The sequence below is a fragment of the Danio rerio genome, chromosome 16 (genome assembly GCF_049306965.1).
Source record: "Danio rerio strain Tuebingen ecotype United States chromosome 16, GRCz12tu, whole genome shotgun sequence".
Classification (NCBI taxonomy): domain Eukaryota; kingdom Metazoa; phylum Chordata; class Actinopteri; order Cypriniformes; family Danionidae; genus Danio; species Danio rerio.
The window spans coordinates 56,382,501-56,403,865 of record NC_133191.1 but is presented as its reverse complement, the minus strand read 5'-3'; the positions used below and the strand labels follow the sequence as shown (position 1 = coordinate 56,403,865).

Genomic DNA, 21,365 nt, shown 5'->3' with positions numbered 1-21,365 from the left:
GAATACCAACAAAACTCAAAACTTTCCCGTCCATTACTCACACAAAGAGAGCCCTGCGACTCCAGTGCTGCATTTAATTTCAACTTATTAAATTCCTTAATGAAAAATATTTCCAGGCTTTCGTTTAATTCACTCGACCTTACATAAGATAGCCTGCTCTTCACCCCCTTTAATGCAGAGAAAGCACACAAAACCCTGCGCACAAAACAAGCTCTTTATTGCTGGCGGAGGAGAGCGTGGGGGAAGCGATCAAAAGCATATTATATGTAGAGAGACGATGCTGACAAAACAATGACACGCATCTTATCTGTCCGACGGCTGCGGATGAGGCAATAAAAACAATGCGTTTCAATGTCGAACTCTCTTGAAATCAGATACAGAATCCTTGCTGTGGTATACGTTTGATGAGCATTTCAATTAGGAGCTTAAGAAGTGTGAAAAAAAAGTGCTGAAAAACCAACACCCACAGGCCACGGCCTCTCCCATCACCTCCCTCGAAATACAGCAGGCGGAGCAGGATTTCAGCAAATGAGACGTCGCGCACAATCTTAGCCCTGAGAGTCGTCTGATAATGTGATGCAACTAAGAGCAATGCTGCCGATTACACACAGCGCTATCACAAAAAAGCAGCGTGCGCACTGAAAAGAGTGCCAACAACTCACTGCTGGTGAAAATACCTCGAAATCGGCAGCATTTTAGGACTTTAGGATAGTTTGGAGGCTTATTGCATACATGCTTGTGCACTGTAAATAATGAAGTGTGTGAGATATACAGTTGAAGTCAGAATTATTAGCCCCACTGAATTATTCACCCTCCTGTTTAATTTTTTTTCCCTAATTTCTATTTAACGGAGAGAAGATTTTTTTCCACACATTTCTAAACATAATAGTTTTAATAACTCATTTATAATAACTGATTTATTTTATCTTTGCCATGATGACAGTAAATATTATTTGACTAGATATTCTTCAAGACACTTCTATACAGCTTAAAGTGACATTTAAAGGCTTAACTAGGTTAATTAGGTTAACTAGGCAGGTTAAGGTTACTAGGGAAGTTATTGTGTAACGATGGTTTGTTCTGAAGACAATCTAAAAAAAAAATTAGCTTAAAGGGGCTAAAAATGCTTTTTAAAAATTTAAAAACTGCTTTCATTCTAGCCGAAATAAAACAAATAAGACTTTCTCCAGAAGAAAAAACATTATCAGACATACTGTGAAAATTTCCTTGCTCTGTTAAACATCATTTAGGAAATATTTAAAAAAGAAAGAAAAATTCAAAGGGTGGCGAATAATTCTGACTTCAACTCTGAGATGGAGAAAAAATAGTCATTCATTTTCCTTCAGCGTAGTCCTTTATTTATCAGGGGTCACCACAGCAGAATGAACCATCGACTATACTGGCATATGTTTTACGCATGTTTCATGCCTTTCAGCTGCAACCCTGCACTGGAAAACACCCATGTTTGGACTGTGGTGGAAACCGGAGCACCTGGAGGAAACCCAAACCAACACAGGGAGAACATGCAAACTCCACACAGAAATACCAGCTGGCCCAGCCAGGACTCGAACCAGTGACCTTCTTGCTGTGAGGTGACAGTGCTAACCACTGAGCCACTGTGCTGCCCAATACTAGTTATTTATAATGAATATTATAGTGTTTTTGACCATACTTAAACTGTATGGCTGTTTCTCAATTACAAGAACGCAGAACATGGACTCGTGGAGACCGGTCTTGCCAGGTGTCCTCGGAAGAACGAACTCAGGAGACTGCGAGAACAGAGGATGCGTCCTGTGAGAAATGAGATGCGGCGTTCTTCCTGATGGTCACATGACCTTCACGTGTTTTAATGGAATATTATTGAAACATTACAGCATTCATACAGCGATTTACTGTTTTCCCCCTTTTTAAAACATATACTGTGCATAAAAACATTATAAATATAAACTGCCCAATACAAATAAAACAGATTTTAATACAAATTTCAGCAAACAAGCAACCTTATTGTGTTTATTCCTTTATTAAGATGTCCATGGTAATGTTTATATTCACCATTTCATTTAGGGAAACTCCTGAGTTAAATAAGTTACATCTCTGAACTTTAATAATAAATCTAAATAAAATGCTGCGCTTCCCACCTACAGCCGCAATGACTTTTGGGACTTCTAGAGCGAGTTTGGTGCTCAAGTCTACATCTGTGCGTTGTCGATATCAAGATCACATCCGGGAAGTTTCAAGCGTCCTCTGTTCTTGCGGTCTTGACTATTGGAACTGAACTTTGGCAGCTGATGATGAAGTTACACGATAACACGAGGACGCAAGACCGCTGAAGAACGCATATTGAAAAACAGCCTATGTGTTATATTAATATTATGTACATCTCTTTGTTAACGAATTCTGTGAAACAATATAGTGAAATAGACCAACTGTAATAAATACTGTAGTATATATTCGTTTTTTTTTTTTTTTTAACAGTAACCACGTTTTTACTTGCTGTTGGCTGTCTACAAGTGTTCATTTTGGACTGGCGCATGACTGCTTGGGTAAATGTTTATTTAGTGTCATATATACATTGCAAATAGACTGAAAATAGACAAAAAGGTGCACTGAAATTAGATTTGATTCAACACGTCTTTTAAAGCAATCAATAAACAAACAGGGCCAATACACAACTTTTAACACATATACACAGAGAGATAAAATATGCACTGAAACAGGGGTGTCCAAACTCGGTCCTGGAGGGCTGAAGTCCTGCATATTTTAGTTCCAACCCTAATTAAACACACCTGAATTAGCTAATCAAGCTCTTTCTAGTTATGCTACAAACTTTCAGGCAGGTGGGTTGAACGAAGTTGGAGCCAAACTATGCATGACACCAGCCCTCCAGGAACGAGTTTGGACACCCCTGGACTAAGCTGACAAGAATATGAATGAATGAAAAGTTGTAAATAACGTTCATTTTGTGAAACAGAGTGATTGTCTGAGAGCCGCGTGGGAAGTATGAACCGCACTTAGCAGTGAAAATGAAACCGAAAGCATGCACAAAATTTAAATAATCATATCGCATTATAGAGTTATGATTAGGCTACGACAAGCATTTGATATGCTTTTTTCTTTCTTTCTTAGCGAACACAGAGTGTTGTGCACGAGAATAAACAGTAGACCTACATATTAATATAGTTTTTTTTTATACCATATGTTTGAGAAATAACCATAATAATAGCCCACTGATATTAACCTTTATTTTACATCTACAGAATTGTGAAAAAATCGTGAATTTTAAGCAAAAACATTGCGATTCTCATATTTAATCGTGCAGCTCTGGATCCATCCTGCCTTGGATCGACGGTTCAGGCTGGTGGTGGTGGTGTAATGGTGTGGGGGATATTTTCTTGCCACACGTTGGGCCCATTAGTACCAATTGAGCATCGTGTCAACATCACAGCCTACCTGAGTATTGTTGCTGACCATGTCCATCCCTTTATGACCACAGTGTCTCCATCTTCTAATGGCTACTTCCAGCAGGAAAATACACCATGTCATAAAGCGCAAATCATCTCAGACTGGTTTTTTGAACATGACAATGAGTTCACTGTACTCAAATGGCCTCCACAGTCACCATATCTCAATCCAATGGAGCACCTTTGGGATGTGGTGGAACGGGAGATTCACATCATGGATGTGCAGCCGACAAATATGCAGCAACTGCGTGATGCTATCATGTCAATATGGACCAACATCCCTGAGGAATATATCTAGTACCTTGCTGAATCTATGCCACGAAGGATTAAAGCAGTTCTGAAGGCAAAAGTGGGTCCAACCCCTGTACTAGTAAGGTGTACCTAATAAAGTGGCCGGTTAGTGTACTTTGTAATCAAAAAATGTCACTATAATAAAGTCAATGAGCAAAAACAGCCACCAACATAACCAAAGGGTCGTAAATTTCCAGTATATTGTTGAGTTTTTGAAAAATTTTCAAAGGAATTTCTGAAAATTTTCCCAATTTCTGATGTGCAAGCCAAAAGTAGGGTTAATGCATCTGTGCTGAATAATAACACGTGTGTTTGTTATGTACACTCCTAATATGAAGCAACACAGAATCTCATTTTTTCATATTTTTCTGCTCATCATATCAGGCCGAACCATGATCATACAATCTGCTCTCGATTCTCTCCGTCATCGCGCGTTGTTTATCAGTTCTCATCACGTCAGTCGTTCAGGGAGTTTTTCTCCTCTCCTCATTTCCCTTCGCTCATCTCTAATCAAGCTTCGCGCCCCTGTGAGACATGGTCCAGCTTAACCGTTGACCCCGGTTAATCCCGATGCGGGTCAGTTAATGAGGTCACCGGCAGAGGACGTCAAAAAGCCAAAAGAGAAACACTCACGTCCCACTGCGCTGAAAAACACCAACAGCCATTGGATTTACTACATTTGTTAAGGTAAGTGGTTGCAAACAATTCACAGTTGAAGGCAGAATTATTAACCCTCCTGTTAACCTTTTCCCCAGTTTCTGTTTACCAGAGAGAAGATTATTTCAACACATTTCTAATCATAATAGTTTTAATAACTTATTTCTAATAACTAATTTATCTTATCTTATGACAGCCAGGCCCGGATTGGCCAATCAGGAGGACTGGGAGAATTCCATTTTTTTCGGTGTCCCTAGCTGCTTGTGTAACGGAAAGGTGCTCTAGTGACAGACAGTAGAGATCACGGTCTTTAGCCTCCTTGGTAGAGCAACCGACTCCCATGCGGAAGGTCACCGGTTCAATACCAGCTCAAAGCAGGTTGGATGGCATAGAACCAGCACGGTTACATTGGTGCTGTGACCTGGGTGGGAGTAATGTTTAGGGGGGTGAGTGTAATGGAGGCCAGCTAGTAGGTGCTGTGCAGGTAAAACCTCACTCCTCTGACATCTAAAGGTGCTCTAGTGACACAGTAGAGGCTATGGTCTTTAGCCTCCTTGGTAGAGCAACCGACTCCCATGCGGAAGGTTGCCGGTTCGATACCAGGTCGGAGTGGGTTGGGTGCAAGCGGCAACCTCCCGCTCTCCCTCAGGAAGCCAATACGGAAGTAACTAAAACTGCAATTCATCCGAAATTCCGCTAGTCCTGGCCGCTCCTGGCTCCAAAACAGAGCAAATTTCAATTGAGTACACTGTTAGAATGGCCAACTGTACAGCAGAAAAAAAGGTGTTTACAGCCTGGTACAAAAAAAGATTTGGGTTAATACAGCTAATATTACCCTTCATGACAACTGTGAGGGGGGTGAATTTTTTTATAACTCATCCGTTTCCTTTATATTAAGTTATATTAAGTTTGCATAATTAAGGGCGTGGCCACTTGAGTGACAGCTAGGTCTCGTTGGTCGTCGTCACGTCACCTCAGCTAAAACCTGCAGATTAGCCACTGAACTCGGCATATTCATCGTATTTCTGTGTTGTTTTATGTGGCTTTACACTGTCAACTGCCTTTTGGACTTGTTTCCTACAATTATTAGATGGCAAGCAATGCTGAGTGCACTTAATTGAGCTCACAAACCATTCACGTGGCCTCCGTTTCCCATGTGAGTAAAGTTATATACTTATATACCATCTCTACACATGTATTTGTTTTATTTAAGATCATTTATCGTTTAAATTTATATTTAGAGCTGTAATGCACTCCAGAATCTGAGAGATTGATTAGCTGTAGGCTCTAGAACAGTCATCTGAAGTTTTGTCACACAGTGTTATGCTGGATTTCATCAATAGTCTTACATTAACTAACACAGACTATATCTGAAGGGTTTGGAAGTAATTCGCGTTTTCCTCCTGTTGAAAAACGTCATAAGAACAATGTGGCTCAATGTATTACAGTAGTGTTTTTAAAAGACTAAACACTTTATTGATATAGTGTACAACCAAGCACAAGTGGTCAGAACACAAACGAGTCACAGGTGATAAAGTATTAAGCGTTCTCCCAAACTAAAGTGTGTCTGAACCAGGTCCAAGCTAAATGCAGCATGCTCCTGTAGCTCCGCTCACTCTCCGCCTCTTTGCCCTTGTTTGGTATCCCGCCGTGGGTGTGATGACGCGCGAACAAAATGGCGACGGTTGGCCGCGCCTACTTGTGGCTTCTTTTGCGCTCTTTAGAAACCTATGGGTGACGTCACGGATACTACGTCCATATATTTTACAATCTATGGTTGGGTGGCATAGGACCAGCAGGGTTACATTGGTGCCGTGACCCAGATGTGAGTAAAGTTTGGGGGGTTGAGTGTAATGGAGGCCAGCTAGTAGGTGCTGTGCAGGTAAAACCTCACTCCTCTGACCTCTAAAGGTGCTCTAGTGACAGACGCTAGAGGTCTTTAGCCTCCTTGGTAGAGCAACTGGTGGTTCGTTCTGCTGTGGCGACTCCGGATTAATAAAGGGACTAAGCCGACAAGAAAATTAATGAATGAATAAATGGTAGAGCAACCGACTCCCATGCGGAAGGTCGCCGGTTCGATACCAGGTCAGATGGCGTATGACTGGCGGGGTTACACTTGCACTCTCAGCTGTCACAATCTTTTCAATTATTTCTTTATTTGATCATAGCCTCACTCTTTTTATTCATTATTTTGCTGCATCTCCGCTCTTTTTATTTATTTTCTCGCATCACCGTGAGCAAAATGCAGCCTGCAGGTTAATGATGACGTAACTATCATTCGACCACAAACAGCGGCACCTTACAGAATATAAGAATTTGAATAATTAATATTAATGAATGTTACACCTGCTCAATGAAAATCAGATGATTCACTACATTAATAAATCTGACATAACCTGATCAGAAATCTAAAAAAAGAAAGTAATACTGTGGTTTAAAGAGTCTTGCAGGTAACAGTGGTCAGCACATTGCGTAGCGATGCCACTGACCCGTGTTCGATCCTCATCTGAGTAATTTTTTTTTTTTTTTAAGACATATAATACTGTTAGGGTTGTTGAACATTTGAAGTTCTAAAGCAGCTGTTTTCTTGAAAAAGACGTGATAGTGTCATTATAAATTGAATTGGAAATAACCTTATTTTAATATAGTCAGTCAAGAACTGAGGTGGGCCGGTATAAGGCTTGAAACTCCAGGGCTGAAAAGGAGTCCCACTCCGGCCCTGATGACAGCACATAATATTTAACTAGATATTCTTCAAGACACTTCTATTGACCTTATTCTAAAATGCGGAAGTGCGCCTGTTTTCGCGATTGTCTTAAAACTTTCGATTCAGTCGCCTATGGTAGAAATGACTAGGAATAATAAACGGCAGAAAATGGCCAAACTACTTCCTCAACAAACAAATGTTTGCATGACTACACAGACCAAGTAGCATAATATAATAAGAAAATATTAAATTGCAACATCAAGCAGTGTAACGAGCAGTTGTTAACGTCAAAAAATGAATGGAAGTGAATGTGACCGGAAGTCGCGAGACAAAAATATTCAAATGGCAGCGCCCACTCGTCAGCTGAGAATAAGGTGAATACTGCTTGAAGTGACATTTAAAATCTTAACTAGGTTAATTAGGGTAAAATAGTGATGTTCAACTTGACTAGTTTGTTTAAATTTAGTCCATATAAATCGTTACCGTAAAAAAATGAATAGTAGACCATTCCAGCAGCTCTTATTATCAGCTCCTCTGAGATCCTGCCATGCATTTGTCAGTTTCAGAGGCGATCTGGGTTTAATCAGAGCCCGAGACAGAGAGAGACAGATAGAGAAAGACTGTCAGACTTTCCATCTCCACCTGCGACAAAAACTCATTCCTGACCTTTCCATCAAAGCGCACTCAAACGTCTGCCGCAAAGTCTGAACTTCTGCTGTTTGTTTAATGGCATTCGGTTCTGCTGAAGCTATCCACTAAAATAGAGGGAATAGAGGGAAATCACTTCAGGTCATTGGAATCAATCTGCAATTAAATAAAACGTAAATATTTATTCAATTTATTCAGTTTCCTTCGGCTTACTATCTTTATTCATCAGGGGGTGCCCACAGCGAATTGAATCACCAACTTTTCTGGCATGTGTTTTACTCAGCGGATGGCCTTTAATTTGGTTTATTCAACTGACCTATAGCACATGTGTTTGGACTTTGGAGAAAAACTAGAGCACCCGGAGGAAACCCACGCCAACACGGGGAGAACATGCAACAACCATTCTTTAAGGCGGGGCTATCAGTAAATTAGGGTGTAACTTTCCATCCTTTAGGGTGGAGCTATCAGTCATTTAGCGGGCGTGGCTATCCATTCTTTAGGGTGGGGCTATCAGTCATTTAGCGGGCGTGGCTATCCATTCTTTAGGGTGGGGCTATCAGTCATTAAGGCAAGACGATCCATTCTATAGGACAAGGCTATCAGTCATTAAGGGTGTGGCTAACTATAATTTAGGGCGGGGCTATCAGTCATTTAGGGTGTGCCTATCCATCATTTAGGGCGGGGATATCAGTTATTTAGGGGGTGACTATCGATTCTTTACGGTAGGGCTATCAGTCATTTAGGGGGCGTGACTATCCATCCTTTAGGGTGGGGATATCAGTCATTAAAGCCTGATTTATACTTCTGTGTCAAGTGACGGGCGTAAACCACGTCGCATGCAACGCGCGTGGCTGTGCATTTATACTTCTGCGCGCTGTCTCTGTTGGTCTGCATTAACACTTACGAAACGCTAGTTGGCAGTGAGGTGTAAATGTTCCTCTGTGTCGAGTTTCTTCTGTGCTGTTTTGCTTTTCCTGAACACTTCCGGGATGTACAAGTGGCTCAAACTCGCTCATTTTGAGGCAGGAACTGGCGAACGTGCAGCAACTTTAACTATGAGGTAAACACAAAACAAAACTTTCCATCAGGAGCTCCTTCACGGGACTCCACACTTGTAAACAATTGCTACATTGGGTTCGCGCCATTCGCGCGGCTCTCGGTCCCGCCCCGACTCGTCATCGCTACCAAGCCGACCAATCACAGAGCTTACGCTACGCGCTGTTGCGACGTGTAGTTACATTTTTTGAGAGGTGCACGTCAGTGACGCCGAGAGCCATGGCGAAGGGCTATGCGTCAGCGCCGTAGCATACGCCGGTGTTTGACGCAGAAGTATAAATCAGCCTTAAGGCGTGACTATCCATTCTTTAAGGCAGGGCTATTAGTCATTTAGGGCGGTGGCTATCCATTTTTTAGGCAAGGCTATCAGTCATTAGGCCATGACTATCCGTTCCTTAGGCAAGGCTATGAGTTATTTGTGGCATGACTATCCATTCTTTAGGGCGGGGCTATCAATCATTCAGAAGTGACTATGCTTTCTTTAGAACAAGGCTATCAGTCATTAAGGGCGTGACTATCCATTCTTTAGGGCAGGGCTTACAGTCATTAAGGGCGTGACTATCCATTCTTTAGGGCAGGGCTTACAGTCATTAAGGGTGTGGCTATCCATCCTTTAGGGTGGGGCTATCAGTCATTAAGGCATGAGTATCCATCCTTTAGGACAAGTCTATCAGTCATTAAGGGTGTGGCTATCCATCCTTTAGGGCAGGCTATCAGTCATTTAGGGCATGACTATCAATTCTTTAGGGCGGGGCTATCAGTCATTAAGGCACAATTATCCATTCTTTAGGACAAGGCTATCAGTCATTTAGGGTGTGGCTATCCATCCTTTAGGGTGGGGCTATCAGTAATTCAGACGCGACTATCCTTTCTTTAGAACAAGACTATCAGTCATTTAGGGCGTGACTATCCATCCTTTAGGGTGGAGCTATCAGCCATTAAGGCATGACTATCCATCCTTTAGGGCAGGGCTTTCAGTCATTAAGGGTGTGGCTATCTATCCTTTAGGGCGGGGCTATCAGTCATTTAGTGCATGACTATCCATCCTTTAGGGCGGGGCTATCAGTCATTAAGAGTGTGACTATCCATCCTTTAGGGCGGGGCTATCAGTCATTAAGGGTGTGGCTATCCATCCTTTAAGGTGGGGCTATCAGTCATTAAGGCATGACTATCCATTAATTAGAGTGTGACTATCAGTCATTTAGGGCGTGACTATCAGATTCTTTAGGGTGGGAGTAACAGTTATTTAGGGCGTCACTATCCATCTATTAGGGTAAGGCTATCGGCAATTAAATTTAGTAAATTAGCAATAAAAAAACGTGAATATTCATTCATTCATTCAGTTTCCTTCGGCTTAGTCCCTATATTTATCAGGGGTCCCCACAGCGAACTGAATCACCTGCTATTCTGGCATATGTTTTACGCAACGTATGATCTTCAATTTGGTTTATTCAATTGACCTATAGTGCTTTGGACTTGTGAGGGAAACCAGAGCACCCTGAGGAATCCCACACCAACACGGGGAGAACATGCAAACTCCACACAGAAACGCCTTGAAGAAGGCTTGAACCAGGAGTGTGCACGGCAGACTCTGCAACACTGAGGGGCAGCACACACTGTTTAGGGAGCGCTCATGATGTAGCAGCGCTCCGCTCCGTGAGCAATATTTGTGATTTGTTGACAAATGAGTTTGGAGGATGGAGGAGAAAGAAAATGCTGTTTAATGCAGCGAGTTCCAGGTCCCGGCGGCACCGCGCTCAACCGAGGCAAATTCCTTCTGAAAACACAGGCAAAACAGAGCTGATTGATAGACTGAGACGAGGAGAACAGCAGATCAATCCATCATGGAGCTCCAGCAGCTCATTCATTAGCAGATCTCAGACCCCAAAACCAGCACTCACTCTCCAAAACCAGCAGAATGACCACTGAACACACACCAACAGCTCGCTCTGTTTTAATCATCTAAACACATGGTGTGAGGTGCACGGAGCAGGTGCACTGAGGGCGTGTCTGAATACTCTTAAATTCAGGATTAAATATAAATGTACTCTACTTATTTTTAGATGTTTATAGTAGGGCGTGTTATAAATGATCTGTCTGTAGATAGTCAAAATGAGTTTGCCCTCAGAATCTTTAATCAACTGCCAAAACTCTCCAACTCACCGCTTGAAACGACTTTTCTTTACTTCTGGTCACATGGAATGCCTTTAGGGCGGGACAGTCAGTCATTTAGGGCGGGGCCATCAGGCATTTATACAGGACTATAAGTCATTTAGGGGGGGGGCATCAGGCATTTATACAGGACTATAAGTCATTTAGGGGGGGGGCATCAGGCATTTATACAGGACTATCAGTCATTTGGGGGGGGGCATCAGGCATTTATACAGGACTATCAGTCATTTAGGGGGGGGGCATCAGGCATTTATACAGGACTATAAGTCATTTAGGGGGGGGGGGCATCAGGCATTTATACAGGACTATAAGTCATTTAGGGGGGGGGGGGGCATCAGGCATTTATACAGGACTATCAGTCATTTAGGGTGGGGCCATCAGGCATTTATACAGGACTATCAGTCATTTAGGGTGGGGCCATCAGGCATTTATACAGGACTATCAGTCATTTAGGGGGGGGGGGGGGGCATCAGGCATTTATACAGGACTATCAGTCATTTAGGGTGGGGCCATCAGGCATTTATACAGGACTATCAGTCATTTAGGGTGGGGCCATCAGGCATTTATACAGGACTATCAGTCATTTAGGGGGGGGGGGGGGGGCATCAGGCATTTATACAGGACTATCAGTCATTTAGGGTGGGGCCATCAGGCATTTATACAGGACTATCAGTCATTTAGGGGGGGGGATCAGGCATTTATACAGGACTATCAGTCATTTGGGGGGGGCATCAGGCATTTATACAGGACTATCAGTCATTTAGGGGGGGGGGGCATCAGGCATTTATACAGGACTATCAGTCATTTAGGGGGGGGGCATCAGGCATTTATACAGGACTATCAGTCATTTAGGGGGGGGGGGGATCAGGCATTTATACAGGACTATCAGTCATTTGGGGGGGGGCATCAGGCATTTATACAGGACTATCTGCCATTTAGGGGGGGGGGCATCAGGCATTTATACAGGACTATCAGTCATTTAGGGTGGGGCCATCAGGCATTTATACAGGACTATCAGTCATTTAGGGGGGGGGGGGGGGATCAGGCATTTATACAGGACTATCAGTCATTTGGGGGGGGGCATCAGGCATTTATACAGGACTATCAGTCATTTGGGGGGGGCATCAGGCATTTATACAGGACTATCAGTCATTTGGGGGGGGCATCAGGCATTTATACAGGACTATCTGCCATTTAGGGGGGGGGGGGCATCAGGCATTTATACAGGACTATCAGTCATTTGGGGGGGGCATCAGGCATTTATACAGGACTATCTGCCATTTAGGGGGGGGGGCATCAGGCATTTATACAGGACTATCAGTCATTTAGGGTGGGGCCATCAGGCATTTATACAGGACTATCAGTCATTTAGGGTGGGGCCATCAGGCACTTATACAGGACTATCAGTCATTTAGGGGGGGGGGGGCATCAGGCATTTATACAGGACTATCAGTCATTTAGGGGGGGGGGGGCATCAGGCATTTATACAGGACTATCAGTCATTTAGGGTGGGGCCATCAGGCATTTATACAGGACTATCAGTCATTTAGGGGGGGGGGATCAGGCATTTATACAGGACTATCAGTCATTTGGGGGGGGGCATCAGGCATTTATACAGGACTATCAGTCATTTAGGGTGGGGCCATCAGGCATTTATACAGGACTATCTGCCATTTAGGGGGGGGGCATCAGGCATTTATACAGGACTATCAGTCATTTGGGGGGGCATCAGGCATTTATACAGGACTATCTGCCATTTAGGGGGGGGGCATCAGGCATTTATACAGGACTATCAGTCATTTAGGGTGGGGCCATCAGGCATTTATACAGGACTATCAGTCATTTAGGGGGGGGGGGGGGGGGGGCATTAGGCATTTATACAGGACTATCAGTCATTTAGGGGGGGGGGGGGCATCAGGCATTTATACAGGACTATCAGTCATTTAGGGTGGGGCCATCAGGCATTTATACAGGACTATCAGTCATTTAGGGGGGGGGGGGCATCAGGCATTTATACAGGACTATCAGTCATTTGGGGGGGGGCATCAGGCATTTATACAGGACTATCTGCCATTTAGGGGGGGGGGCATCAGGCATTTATACAGGACTATCAGTCATTTAGGGTGTGACCATCTATCCTTTCTGGCGTACTATCAGCCATTTAGGGTGGGGCTATCAGTCATTTAGGGCGTGACTATCCATTGTTTAGGGCGGGGCTATTAATCATTTAGGGCGTGACTATCCATTCTATAGGGTGGGGCTACTAGTCACTAAGGGCGTGACTATCACACGCAGATACACACACACACACAGAGCCAGACACACACAAAGAGAGACACAGACACACACACATACACACAATCAAACAAAACACACAGACATATAAACACAGACATACGCAAACATATATACACACACACACACACACACTACTAGTCTTTGGGGTGTTACTAATGAAACGTTGTGTTCTGCTGTGCATCTTCCTCTCAGATGATCATAATGATGTGTGGTTGTGTGTGTGTGTGTGTGTGTGTGTGTGTGTGTGTGTGTGTGTGTGTGTGTGTCTGCTGCAACACAAATTGAGGGATCAGGAGACATTAGAGCCGCAGTCAAAATAAATGCAGTCCATTATGGAGAAAAGCAGACAGACATCGACAGAAAACACTGCTTTCTGATGCCACTGATTAATCATAGACACACACACACACAGCTGCCTTTAAATTCCATAAAAGTTAGCTGTAGACATGCATATAATGTACAGAAAGGCTGCACCAGTGTACAAAATATAAACAATAATTACACTTTACTGAAGCGTGAAACTATAAATCATATATCCAGAGAAACTGAGAATTGTCAAGAGTCTCTTCAGTGTTACAGAAAACATCAATATATTTTCCTTTGCTGTTTATCCTCGTAAAGCTGCTTTGACAGAGTGTACACTGTATAAAGCAGGATAGAAATGAGGTGACGTGCATGTACACTCACTGGCCACTTTATTAGGTATACCTGTCCAACTGCTTGTTAAGGCAAATTTCTAATCAGCCAATCACATGGCAGCAACTCTACAACAGTAACTCAAATAACAGCAACAGTAACTCAAATACAACTGAGGTCTGCAGAAGAGCATCTCTGAACACACAACACGTCCAACCTTAATGCAGATGGGCTACAGCAGCAGAAGACCACACCAGGTGCACCGCCTGTCAGCTAAGAACAGGAAACTGAGGCTACAATTCACACAGACTCACCAAAACTGGACAATAGAAGATTGAAGAAGTGTTGCCTGGTCTGATGAGACTGGTTTCTTGAACATGACAATGAGTACACTGTACTTAAATGGCCTCCACAGTCGCCAGAGCTTAATCCAATAGAGCAGCTTTGGGATGTGGAAGAATGAGAGATTCACATCATGTAGGTGCAGCTGACAAATCTGCAGCAACTGTGTGATGCTCTCATGTCAATAAGGAGCAAAATCTCTGAGGAATATTTTCAGTACCTTCGCCACGAAGGGTTAAGGTAGTTCTGAAGGCAAAAAGGGGGTCCAACCCGGTACTAGTAAGGTGTACCTAATAAAGTGGCCGGTGAATGTGTATGTGCACAGATACTAATAAATAAATATACATACTGAATATTCATACATTCATTCGTTTTCCTTCAGCTTAGTCCCTTAATTAACAGGGGCCACCACAGCAGAATGAACCGCCAACTATTCCGGCATTTGTTTTACACAGAGGATGCCCTTCCAGCTGCAACCCAGTACTGGGAAACACCCATACACACTCACACTCATACACTACGGCCAATTTAGTTCATCAATTCCTCTTAAGGGCATGCGTTTGGACTTGAAGGGGAAACCAGAGCACTCAGAGGAAACCCACGCCAACATGGGGAGAACATGCAAACTCCACACAGAAACACCAACTGACCCAGCCGGGACTCGAACCAGTGACCTTCTTGCTGTGAGGCGATTGTGCTACCCACTGTGACACCGTGATGTCCTTTATACTGAAAATAAAAATATAATTAATCAAACTCTACATATTATAGCATAATAATAATAATAATAATAATAATAATAATATCACAATACTCAACAGCAATATTGCATATTTTCCCAATACCATGCAGTCCAAGTGTGTGTGTGTGTGTAGCATCAGTCACAGGATCTCCTCATTGATCTTCCCTCTGCAGTTTACAGGTGATTTACAGTCATAATGTGATGCTCTGCAGGATCTGCTGACTCTGCAAGTGTTTCAGCGCAACTGAAGCGCCTCATTCAGGATGGCTCGGTCAACATTATCAATCACACAGAGCATATTTACTCCAAAATCAAACACGGCTCTGTTTCTGAGATAAATAAGCTCATTTGATCCCTAAATGCTCATTATTTCTCATGCTTTACTCAAAGTCCTACAAGTTGTACTCGCCAATTGATGAAGTAAAATTAGCAATGGCAAACCTGAGACTGTGACTGCATTTACATGGACATCAGTAATGGAATTATTTGCCGTAATCTGAATAAGACAATTATATGATTAAGGTGATGAGCTGCTTTTTGAATGTTCCTTTTATGATCCCGTTTTACATGTCATAGCACATAAATCATTAACATCACTGCGTCACTACACTGTCCAGCCTTTCCTCCAGAGTTTCATGTAGAGTAATTTCAGGTGTTTCATTTTATTTTTTGACTTTAACTGCAGTTTCGTACTTTCATTATAATTTAGGAACATTTCATGCATGCCCCCCGTGATAAACGAGATATTGGATGTGAGTATGAACTGCTGGAAGAGTGTTGTTTTATCAAAAAATAACAAAAAATATTATTATTTATTTAATTTTAGTTAATTACAAAGTTGAATGAAATAAAATTTAAAAAATAAAATAAAAATGGCAGATTATTTCCATTATAGTTTCTTTACTTTATTTAAATTGTAAAATGCCTAAGATGCTTATCATTGATTCTTTAAATATATATATATATATATATATATATATATATATATATATATATATATATATATATATATATATATATATATATATATATATATATATATCTATATATATCTATATATATAGATATATATATATATATATATATATATATATATATATATATATATATATATATATATATATATATATATATAATTGTTTAAAGCATATAGATAAATAATAAATAAATACGTTTTTATTGCACAATAAATGTAAAAAAATATATAGATTTTTTTCACTTTCAGTAAATTACAAAATTGAATAAACTAAATTAGTTTCATTCTGAAAAAAAATGGCAAAAAGAAATTAGTTACAAAATAAAATAAAATAAAATAAAATAAAATAAAATAAAATAAAATAAAATAAAATAAAATTAAATTAAATTAAATTAAACAAATATTTTTTTTCGCTTTTTTAACTTTCAGTTAATTAAAAAGCTAATAAAAATCAATTGATATAAAATACAAATAAAAACGCTGGATTATCAGATTACCATTATAGTTGATTTACTTTCTTTTTATCATAAAGTTGAATAAAGTGAAGTATTTTTGTGAGCAAAAAAATGACATGGATAATTATTATTGTGTCCTTAACATAAAATAAAATAAAATGTAAAAAAAATAAATAGATTTAATTGTGCAAAAAAGTGCTAAAAGGATTTTAGTTTCTTCACTTTCAGTTAATTAAAAAGTTGAATAAAATAAAAAAAGAAATAAAAATGCCAGATTATTTTCAATTTTTATAATAATAATAATAATTATTATTATTACTATTAAATATTATTATATCATATTATTGTTATTATTATTAGTAGTAGTAGCAATAGCAGCAGTAGTAGTATTAGTAATAGTGGTATAGGTTCTTAATTTTCTCTAATGTGGTCATGTAATAGAAATGAGTCATAAACGCATTAAACTCTGCAAGCTTGAAAAGCACTAATCTGCTGAATATGAAGCGCAGAGGCATATTAATATGTAAATCTGCACAATGGGCGTCTTGATTGGTGGACACTCCGCTTAATTAGCGCTTGATGTAAAACCACCTTCAAGATTCACCTTTAATTTCACAGCCTGCTAAGCGAGATATAAAACAGTCAGACAAGCACAGAAACATATTTACAGCCTGAAACAAGATTACATCCATTCACCACTTTACTTTCAAATGCCGGCTAGCTGAAACTGCTATTTTTCATTTAGCATTTAATTAGCCGTCTAGCTTTTCTTCTGGAGTGTGTTTTTCTCTTTCATTCATTTCAAGGATGACCTTACGGTTTATTATTAGCTCTGAAACTCTGAAAGCAAACTTCACAAAGCCTCCAGGAAGGAAAACACTCATTTCATGGCTATTATTTTGCAGCGGAATCACAAACTGTACCCTCTGACTCCATACTGGCTCAATACTATCCAGCTTTACCCGGCAGCCAATCAGAGGACTTCTTGCAAATCAACACACTGGTTCTTTGATTTAAGGGACAAAGCTGATTGGCTGAGGGCATATAGTCCAAAAGCAGTGAAAACTGTCTCTTTATATCTTTCGTGTCATTGTAATCTAACTCATTCATATTCTTTTAGGCTTAGTCCCTTTATTAATCCAGGGTCGCCACAGCGGAATGAACTGCCAACTTATCCAGCAAGTTTTTACGCAGCGGATGCCCTTCCAGCTGCAACCCACCTCTGGGAAACATCCACACACACATTCACACACACACACTCACACACACACTCATACACTACGAACAATTTAGTCTACCCAATTCACCTGTACCGCATGTATTTGGACTGTGGGGGAAACCGGAGCACCTAGAGCAGTGGTTCTCAAACTGTGGTACGTGTACCACTAGTGGTACGCGGGCTTCCTTCTAGTGGTACGCGGAGGAATGCAATATGGCATGTACATGCTACATATATTTCAAAATTTATCAAAAATGATGTATATAGTATGCCATATATGACATATAGCCTATATTTCTGAGGTAATTTGCCACATTTTTTAACTGTGCAGAGTTGTAGCTGCTTTACTGGGCCTACTACACTACTGTATTTCAATACTGCTCATTTTGGTGGTACTTGGAGAGACAATTTTTTTCTGAGGTGGTACTTAATGAAAAAAATTTGAGAATCACTGACCTAGAGGAAACCCACGCGAACGCAGGGAGAACATGCAAACTCCACACAGAAACGCCAACTGAGCCGAGGTTTGAACCAGCAACCCAGCGACCTTCTTGCTGTGTGGCGACTCCTACTGACTTCCTACTGCGCCACTGCTTCACCTCAAACACTGCACTGGTAATAAAATTTGTATCAGAGTGACATGTTTTGTCAGCTTGTAATCCTCTGAGAAAACGGTTGAAGCAACCTAGGAACCAATTTATTAATTAATTAGTGGTCAAAAATGCTAAAAATATTTTTTTTATTTAATTACAAAGCTGAATAAAATAAAATAAAACCATTTTGTGAGCAAAAAATGCCAAAGATGCTTATCATTGTTTCTTTAAAACGAAATAAAATTAATTAATTAATTAATTTTATCATGCAGAAAAAAAATGCTAAAACTTTTCCTCACTTCTATTTAATAATAATAAAAAATGCTCAATAAAATTCAATTAAATAGTTTTTGTGTGCAAAAAATGCCAAAGATTATAATTAATTATTTATAATATATATATATATATATATATAAGATTATAATATAATTATTGCTTCTTTAAAATAAAATGTAATAAAATTAAATGTGAAAATAAATTAATAAAAAATAAATAAACTAGTTTTAACAGGCAAATTTTTTTTTTAAATGATTATGTTTTTATCACTTTCATTTAATTAAAAAAAGTAAAATAAAATAAAATCTTTTATTTAGAGACAAAGCTAAACATAGTGATGTTTTTTTAAACACTTTTTATGAGGAGCACGATCAGGTGTTGATGAGGCTAATTCATCACACACAATCATTCTATTATCCAATCAGCTCAAGAGCCCTATAAGTAGTCAATCACGTCATACCTCCGTTTTCTCTTGACTTCAGCTCCACCCCCCCAACACTGTTAAACCCGATACCTATTTAAATCTGAGCGGGGAGCGTTTTGGAGCCGGGCTAGACAATGCGCTCGGACCCTGTCCCTCTTTATCCTGAAAAGGGGAATAACACGAGTTAGGGTGTCTTTCTGAGCTCAGAGCCCTCTCCCCGGACAGCACGTCAGATACGCATATCCTGTTCAGTCAAGTATCTGTGCGAGTGTGAACTCGTGAAATAAAATGAAATGAAATTGTTATTTGTTTTCATTTTATTCAAGCAAATTAATAAATGCACAACTAAAAATCATAATTATTTATTATAAACTTTTATTTTATTGTATTTTATTTGATTTAAGCAAATTTAATTAATTTTAAATAAGTCCACAACTCCATAATAGGACACAAACTAAAAATCGCATCATATTTTATTTTTCATTACTTCATTAATTTACCTTTGGCTTAGTCTCTATATCAGAGGTAGAACACAGCGGAATGAACTGCCAACTATTCCAGCATATGCTTTTCCAGCTGCAACCCAGTACTGGGGAACACCCATATACACTCTCATTCACACACACTCATAAACTACAACCAATTTAGTTATAGTGCATGTCTTTGGACTGTGGGGGAAACCGGAGCACCCGGAGGAAACCCTAGACAGGGAGAACATGCAAACTCCACACAGAAATGCCATATTATATATTTGTTATTATTTTATTTATTTATTTATTATTTTAATTGAATTTTATTTCATTTCATTTAATAAACTCATTTAATATCAGCCGTTTCTTACATACAGTAAATGCACACAACCTACAAATCTTCAAGGAGCTTAACGGTCTCTGGATAAGAGTGTTAGTGAGCGCTTACAGAAGCAGGACTGGACGTCATCATGATGAAGACATGATCTCATCGCCAGCGGCCCCAAATATCCCTCATTTCTCTTCTGACTTATTTCCATCTTAAGTCCTTACTGTAACCAAGTCTTCAATCTGCTCTAATCCTCCTGCTCCGTCATACAGTGGTGGCCAGTTTTTCATTATCCCGCTTGTAATTCCCCAGGGATTCCCTGACGATTTGCGTACTTATTTAATCTTGCACATGTTTCCATCCACACACCAAAAGAAAGCGCAGCGTTTTCTCGAAATCACAGCTAGCTGATGGATACATGTGTAAAAAAAAAAAAAGATCTTAAAAGGGCACCTACTGTATTATGCCTCTTTTTATAATAAGTAAATAAGTAAGTAAGGTGTACCTAATATAGTGGCCGGTGAGAGTATATTAAATATAATTGCATATGTTCAATGGCCAAAATATGAGTACATAACATAATAGCTAATGTATTTGATAATATATATGCATATTTGTAATATTTCCAATGATTTAAAAACATGAAAGCAGACATTTCTGCAATATTTCGACATATCTTGAATATGTGAAATCCAAATATGGACTTGCATGTCCTACATGGCATGTAATTTGCATTTTTTGTCAATCAATCAGTAAATAAGAACTGAATTTTAAATTCTACTCATCCAGTCATCATTTATTCATGCATTGATCCATCCATTATTCTACTCATCCAGCCATCCATCCATCCATCCATCATTCTACTCATTCAGTCATCCATATATCCATCCATCCATTTATTGTTCTACTCAACCAGTCACCCATCCATTCATCCATAATTCTACTCATCCAGTCATTCATCCATCCATCCATAGTTTTACTCATCCAGCCATCCATCCATCCATCCATCGTTCAACTCATCCAGTCATCCATATTTCCATCAATCTATCCATCCATCCATCCATCCATCCATCCATCCATCCATCCATCCATCCATCTATTGTTTTACTCAACCAGTCATCCATCCATCCATCCATCCATCCATCCATCCATCATCCATCCATAGTTTTACTCATCCAGTCATCCATCCATCCATCCATCATTCTACTCATCCAGTCATCCATATTTCCATCAATCTATCCATCCATCCATCCATCCATCAATTGTTTTACTCAACCAGTCATCCATCCATCCATCCATCCATCCATCCATCCATCCATCCATCATTCTACTCATCCAGTCATCCATATTTCCATCAATCTATCCATCCATCCATCCATCCATTCCATCCATCAATTGTTTTACTCAACCAGTCATCCATCCATCCATCCATCCATCCATCCATCCATCAATCATTTTACTCATCCAGTCATCCAAATTTCCATCAATCTATCTATCCATCCATCCATCTATCCATCTATTGTTTTACTCAACCAGTCATCCATCCATTCACCCATCGTTCTACTCATCCAGTCATCCATCCATCCATCCATCCATCATCCATCCATCCATCCA

General features: G+C 40.1%; 1 protein-coding gene and 1 long non-coding RNA gene across 3 annotated transcripts in view; both read right to left on the bottom strand.

Moving 5' to 3' along the window:
- The window catches only part of LOC101882461 (mannosyl-oligosaccharide 1,2-alpha-mannosidase IA), a 358,413-nt gene that overhangs the window by 132,132 nt on the left and 204,916 nt on the right, over window positions 1–21,365 (bottom strand). The gene's annotated exons all lie outside the window — the stretch shown is intronic.
- LOC141378108 (uncharacterized) lies at window positions 1,916–8,204 on the bottom strand. The gene is made up of 5 exons (XR_012391800.1): window positions 7,499–8,204; window positions 6,203–7,182; window positions 4,915–5,041; window positions 2,904–4,875; window positions 1,916–2,735 (listed from the first exon to the last, which is right to left on the bottom strand). It is a non-coding gene; the product is annotated as an uncharacterized lncRNA (long non-coding RNA).